The sequence below is a fragment of the Halichoerus grypus genome, chromosome 6 (assembly GCF_964656455.1).
Source record: "Halichoerus grypus chromosome 6, mHalGry1.hap1.1, whole genome shotgun sequence".
In the NCBI taxonomy this organism is placed as follows: domain Eukaryota; kingdom Metazoa; phylum Chordata; class Mammalia; order Carnivora; family Phocidae; genus Halichoerus; species Halichoerus grypus.
This window is the reverse complement of record NC_135717.1, coordinates 177,088,654-177,096,111: the sequence shown is the minus strand read 5'-3', so window position 1 is coordinate 177,096,111 and position 7,458 is coordinate 177,088,654.

Sequence of the window (7,458 nt, the reverse complement as noted above, 5' to 3'; positions counted from 1 at the left end):
ATACGTTAGTAAGATTGTCTTGGCTTATGGTGGGCTGAATGGAAGTCCCAGAATGTTGAAAGGCACTAAAAAGCTGAGAACATTGAAGACAATGCTATTCCCCCTCTTGATACTTCCTCCCCATCCTGCACCAGCTCCATCTGGGTTCCTACCTGGGTGGTGAGTGCAGAAGGAGAAATGGGGCATGCTTTTCTAGCTATCAAGTGCTATGTAACAAACCATTCAACACTTAGCAGCTAAAACCAGAGTAATTCTTCACTGTCCCTCATGGCTCCTGTTAGCCAGGGATCCTGGGAGGGCTTGCCTGAGCAGATCTCACCTGGATCTTCCCCACAGCTGAAGTCGTGTGTTGGTCAGGCTACTGTCACCTGTTGGCTTGGCTGGTGCTGTCATGTGGGAGTTCCTGGTGCTTCCAGAACATGGGCTGAGCACCTAGGGTGGATGGCATGGCAGCAATGTTGGGAGCCAGGGGACAAGGCAGAAACAGGCCCTTCATATGGGGTCCATGGCTTTGGGGGCAAGAGATCAAATCACCCCAAAGGGAACAGATGTGTTGTAACTGAAAACAAGCCTGAAGGAGAGAACTGGAGGGTCAGATCCACCACATGTGTGAGCATGCATGTGTGTGTGTGGAGGGGGACGTGCGATCACAGAAGGGTTTTCTGAGCATATGATACTTAAGCCAAACTGTGAACATGGGGAGTTAACCAGAGCCAAGTGGGTGGAAGAATATTCCAGAAGGGGGCTGGTGTGCACAGGGGAGAGCAGTGGGGCTAAGGCACTGCAGGAATGAGCCGAGAAGATTCACTTGGAGCCAGGAGTCGGTCAGGTATGCAGGAGGGAAGAGGAAAGAGGGTACCTGCATCACATTGACCTGATTCTGACAACTGTGTGGAGGTCCAGTGAATTCTAAGCTAGTAAAGGAGGAAAGGTGGGCAGCAGGTGAGAAGAGGTGCCATGGCTCCAGGTATTCCAGGCAATGCAGGGCTGAGAGCTACGGCTGGGTGGGGGCCCTAAGGGAATAGGCTAGAGAGACAGGAGGGCCGTTTGGGGAGGGCCCGCTGGAATTTGTGGTTTGGACCTGGAGTTTCCAACACTGCCAAGTCCTAGGGAGTGTCCACGGGGCATGTGGACGGTGTGGAGTGGAGGGGAGCCAGGGACAGGTCTGAGTGGCCCTGCCCAGATCGGCCATGGGTGTGGGGCCTGGTGTGGGGAGGTGGGCAGCCTTCAGGGGTGAACAGTCTTCCAAGACTGGGGAAGGGAGCGTGGGCAGGGACCAGGGGGCATTGAGCTTCTGTTTGGATGACCATTACCAAGGCTCGATGATGCTCCACTTCGGCTGGGGTGAAAGTGCAAAAAGAGAGATTATTAATTAAGGATGAGAGGAAAAGCATATCTGGCTGGGAATCAGGACTCCCCCTGCAGCGTCACTGTGAGTGTGGATGAGCCTGACGGTGGCCGGGTTTGTCAGCAAGCTCTTCCCTCTCTACTAGTTGCCCAGAGCTGTCTTCTTCATTTAAATTGAAGCCTTAAAAAAATATACAAACCTTCCTTTGCAAGTAGACATATTAGAGATGTCATTATCTGCTCTGCCAAAGGATTCACAGCTAAGGCTCTTAAAGTAGAGGTTGTTTCTCTAGAATTTACTTGGTTTTGGTTTACAGAAATTCAAATGTACAGACACCATTAGCACCGAGGGCAGCCACATCTTGGTGGCCACCAGCCAAGAGCCTTTGACCTCACAGGAGCGGGACGCAATTTCCTTGTAAAGAATCCCGCCCGGGGCTCGTGGCTCCTTCTAATATGTATGCCCCCACCCCCATCCACTTAGACTTCTACCCGAGGATAAATCTGTTTCCCAAATCCCTGGCCGACGCGGTGATGGTGCCAAATCAAATCTGTCTTTTCACAGACCATGTTCCCTTATATTAAAGTCGACCCTGGTCACCCCACAGAAGCACGACAAAAGGTTTCTGAAAACTTACACAATGGCCCCTAAATACGAAGTCCTGAATAGGAAACCCGACTATTTCATCTCTGGGAAGCAAGGAGATGAGTTGCAGGAAGACGTAGAGGAGATTTCTGACAGCGGACTGAGGAGTCTGCTGTGTTTGGGGCTGAGGATGTGGGAGGCTGCTCTCCGCAGGGGCATCAGTCAGAGCCACCTTGGCTCCTGGGGAGTGGGTGCTGTGCCAGCTCTGTTTAGGGAGAAGGCCTCCTGAAGACGGCACCAGGCTCTGGCTGAGGCTGAGCTTCCTTCAGACGGGCATCCTCTTCAACAACAGCTTTCAAACACACGGGCCTGAACCCCAGGGGGTTGCTTGCTTCCCTTCCAGATCCTGACACTCATGAGTCAGGTGTGTCTGTCCAGGGTCTGCTGTAATAAACACCCATCAACTGGGTGCTTATAACAATATACATGTGCTCTCTCACGGTCTTGAGGCCAAAAGTCCAAAACCAAGGTGTCTGAATGGCTGTGTGCCCTCTGGAGGCTCTAGGAAAGAGTCCTTCCTTGTCTTTTCTGGCTCCTGGCATTCCTGGGCTCATGGCTGCATTTTCCAGGCCCTGCCTCTGTCTTCACCTGGCTTCCTTCTCTGCCTGTCTCAGATGCACACTTGTCATTTGATTAGGGGCTCACCCTAGTCTAGGATGATATCATCTTGAAATCGTCAGCCTAATTTCACCTGCAAGACCCTCCCTCCAAATAAAGTCACATTCACAGTTTCCAGAGATTAGTTCACAGACATGTGTTTGTGGGGACCACCATTGAACCTGGTACAGATAGTGAATTTTATGGGCTGAATCGTGTCCTCCAAAATTCATGTGTTGAAATCCCAACCCCCAGGACCTCAGAATATAACCACTTTTGGAATTAAGGTCTCTAAAGAGGCAATTAAGTTAAAGAGGCCAATAGGGTGGGGCTCTAATCCCAAATGGCTGGTGTCCTTACAAGAAGAGGTAGAGACACCAGGGATGTGAGCACAGAGAAAGATCAGGTGAGGACACAACGGGAAGATGGCTGTCTGCACCCGAGGAGAGAGGCCTCAGGAGAAACCAACCCTACTGACACCTCGATCTCAGAGGCCCAGCCTCCAATACCAAGAGAGAATACATTTCTGTTGTTAACCCCCAGTCTGAGGTATTTGGTTATAGCTGCTTTAGCAAATGAAGACAGTGACCTAGCTTTGGGGGGACCCATTATGTAGCTGCCACCCAGCTCCCTGCATTAAAAGGTGATGCAGTGGTAAGGGAACTAATTAATAGTGATATGATAACAGTAGGGGACATTAATACCCCACTTACGTTGACAGACAGATCATCCAACCGGAGAGTCAATAAGGAAACAGTGGCTTTGAAATGACACACTGGACCAGATGCATCTAACAGATATATTCAGAATATTCCTAAAGCAGCAGAACACACATATTAGGTCACATAACAAGCCTCAACAAATTCAAAAAGATCAAAGTCATACCATGCATCTTTTCTGAGCACAATGCTATGAAACTAGAAGACAACCACAAGAAAAAAGTCTGGAAAGATCACAAATATATGGAGGCTAAACCACATGCTACTAAAGAATGAATGGGTCAACCAACAAATCAAAGAAGAAACAGAAAAAGTACATGGAAACAAATAAAAATGAAAACAGGACAATCCAAAACCTTTGGGATACAGCCAAAGCTGTTTTAAGGATTAGCAACACAGGCCTACCTCAAGGAGCAAGAAAAATCTCAAATAAACAACCTAACCTTACACTAAAGGAGCTAGAAAAAGAAGAACAAACCCCCATACGAGCAGAAGGAAGGAAATAATAAAGATTAGAGCAGAAATGAAGGAATTAGAAACAAACAAACAAACAAACAAACAAAAAAGTAGAGCAGATCAATGAGACCAGGAGTTGGTTCTTTGAAATGATCAATAAAATTGTTAAACATTTAGCCAGACTCATCAAAAAAGAGACAAAGAGGGAGAGATAAAAGACTCAAACAAAATCTCAGAAATGGAAGAAGAGAAATAACAACCAACACCACAGAAATACAAAAGATTATAAGAGAAAATTATGAAAAATTATGCACCAACAAATTAGACAACTTGGAAGAAATGGACAAATTCCTAGAAACATGTAACTTCCCCAAACTGAAACAGGAAGAAACACAAAATTTGAGCAGACTGATTATCGGCAAAGGCATCAAATCTGTAATAAAAAATCTCCCAACAAACAAAAGTCCAGAACCAGACAGCTTCACAGGCGAATTCCACTAAATGTTTAAAGGAGAGTTAATATCTATTCTTTTCATACCCTTCCACAAAATAGAAGAGGGAGGTAACTTCCAAATGCAAATTCTATGAGGCCAACATTACCCTGATTCCAAAACCAGACAAAGACACCACCAAAGAAGAGAATATTCTTAAATATTTGCAAATCAATCAACGTGATACAAACATCAACAGGAGAGGGATAAGAACCATATGATCATTTCAAGAGAGGCAGAAAAAGCATTCGACAAAGTACAATATCCATTCATGATAAAAACCCTCCACAAAGTAGGTGGAGAGGAGACAGACCTCCACTTAGGAAAGGCCATCTAGCAGAAGCCCACAGCTAATAAAGGACTGTGGTGCCGCCGGACAAAGCCTGGACCCAGGTCAGCTACAGCCGGGAGAGGGTAGGTCCCAAATCGGCCCCGGGATTTTGGGCCGGTTGCTTAGTTGATTAAATGCCATTGATCTCATCTGTGTCAAAGACACACTGATGCCCACCCCCAGCCTTATCAGGAAAAGTCTACGTGAGACTCTTGCTATTCCCTGACAAGGGTGAGAACACAAGGACGGATGGTCGCTGTCACGGTTATTTCCAGGGCACGGCTGCACCGGATCCTTGTGGTTCTGGGAGGGGGCTCTCGCCCCCGGGAGCGGACTGTGGCCCGCTGAGGCGAGATCACTTGCTGGAGGCCAAAGGCTCGGGGAGCAACAGCTCCAAGATCAGCACCTCCATTTGGTCCCTAGAATTTGGGGCTTAAACTCAATTTTGCTTCTCAGATGCTGGCCTCAGTGACCCAGTGTCCACCACCACCTTTGAGCGAGCCCCAGGAGGGTAACACACGAACGCAGATGTGGCATAAGCCGGGAGTGCTGTTCATTCATGGAAAGAGGCTTGAACCTCTTAGGAAAGAAATTCCACTTGTCAGGGAAGAGGATAATTTTGCTTGTCCCTGAGAACAGAGAGCATACTCGTTCTGATGCCCTCTCAAAGGGTTTCTGCCTTTTTCGTAGAGGACATGTTCCGCCGATGGAAGGTGGCGGCTGTTTTTCCTGAGTGTCAGGGGGTTGGTGGCCGGCTCCCGGACACCCCCAGTGGGCTTAGGTGCCCCCGGGGCCCATGTCTCCTCTAGCTATCCTGCTGGAGGCTGTGCTCTAAGGGGCACATGACCTTGCCCTTGTGTGTTCCCAGCCCCCAGTTTGGCAAATGATGATGATGATGATAATAATAATAATAATTATTATTATTATTATCACGGAATGTGGAAGTTTTACAAGTGAAGTAGGACAGGACAACAGGGCAGGCCATGAGCAGCAGAGACATGCAAGGTGGCGGCGTGCACGGGTGTGCGCTCAGGCCGTGGGCGGTGCAGGCAGCATGTGGGTGCCGGCGATGGGCTGGGTACTTGTCGTGCACATGCATGCTGCTGGGCAGCCTGTGTCCCCTGGGTCCCCGAGGCAGCTGTGATGGGGGGGCAGTAGGAACAGCAGGGGTGGGCCAGCCACGGTGAAGGGGTCTGCGTGGAGGATGCTCGGGGCCCACAGAGGAAGGCGGGCTTGCTGGTACGTCCCAGGAGCCTGGCTGCACCGGTGTGAGCTCCTGCCGGACTGTCTGTCTGGGAATTACTCTTCCGTCATGTGGTTGTTGCAAAATAAAAACATCCGCATGCACATCGTAATAAAGCAAATTGGGGAGGTATTTGGATTCTTCAAAGAATTTAGAATCCCCACTTTTGAAAACTCTTGCAACACTGCAAAGCAGATATTCACAATCTTAGAAATAGAAACTGAGCCTAAAACCATTATACTTCATGGAAAAAAATTACTATTTTTGTACGAAGCTTCGGATAATCCAATTATTAGTGAGGTAGGCCCTTTTAAAGTTAATTTTTTTTTCTTGTAATTGAAGATACAGCTTTGGAAACAGGCACCGGAGTTACATACGAGTCACGAGACCACGTTGAGTTTCTTGTATAATACCACAAATCAAATATCAGGAGAAGCTAGAATGCTATTGTATGATTTCATATTTGAAATTAATTTCAGAATTCCACAAAACTGATTTGTATGAAGAGCTGAATCCTTGGCGAAAAGTCGTCCTATCGGAATTATCAGCTGTAGATGCACTCACATTTATATTTCAAACTAACTTACAGAAATGTATCCCGATGTTATCCCAGCTTATAGACTCCTGGCAGCTCTGGGAACTATTGCATTAGCAGGAAGATCCTTCTCAAAAGTAAAAAGTATCAAAAGTTATTTGTAGTCTTGTATCTGCCATCAACTTCAATTACATTGGGGAAAAACGAAGTGGCCAGAAGTATAGATTTTGATGACCTAATAAATACAGTTGTAGTCAGAAACATTATTTTAAGACCGATCAAGACAGCGTATTAACAAAATATTATTATTTATCATCTTCCATGAAATGGTGACTCTGAAAATATTATTCCTTTGCAATTTGTAAATTTCTGCTGTTACTTCTGTGTCCCTCATTCCCCGTGATGGCTTCGGGGTAATAAAACATTTCAAAGGAAAAAGCTTTATATTTTAGAATCATTATCTGCACCTGCTTTGTGAGCAAGAGACACCAAATTGTGCGTTTTTTCACTGGCCTGGAAGATTATGTAGCTGGCCTTGATCAGAAGATCATCCTAGAGATAAGAGTCCTAGAAGCTCCGAATAAAAACAGACAAATGAAAAAAAAAAAAAAAAAGGCCGAGGGCAATATAGTAGCAGCCTGCCCCACGCTCCAGGCACTCGGCTCGTGAGCGCGGGCACCCTGGGGCCCAGGCCCCGGGACTCACCCAGTCTGAGTGTCCATTGTCCCTGCTCCAGGATGCTTCCTTGTTTGGGGCCTGGATCCAGGGAGTGAGCACAGGTGTGCTGGACAGGGCGGCAGTCCTGGTGGGGGTGCCCTGGGGTTCTGTGGTCCTGGCTCCATCTTGAATCACCCTGTGTGATGGGGGTGCAGTGAAGTGCACCCCCACTTCTGCCCCCGTTATTGCTCTGCACGCAGCTCCCACCCTGTCCCCTGCAGGGGAGGAGGGCGGCCCCGGGGCGTCACCTCACTGGCTCCGCTCAGAGAGCTCGTGCAGCCCCCTGGTCTCCTCAGACCCACCAGGCACTCCTGGGGGCGGGGGCTGAGGTGTCTTTTCCCCGTTCTGTGGGGAAGGACACTAAGGCTTCAGAGGG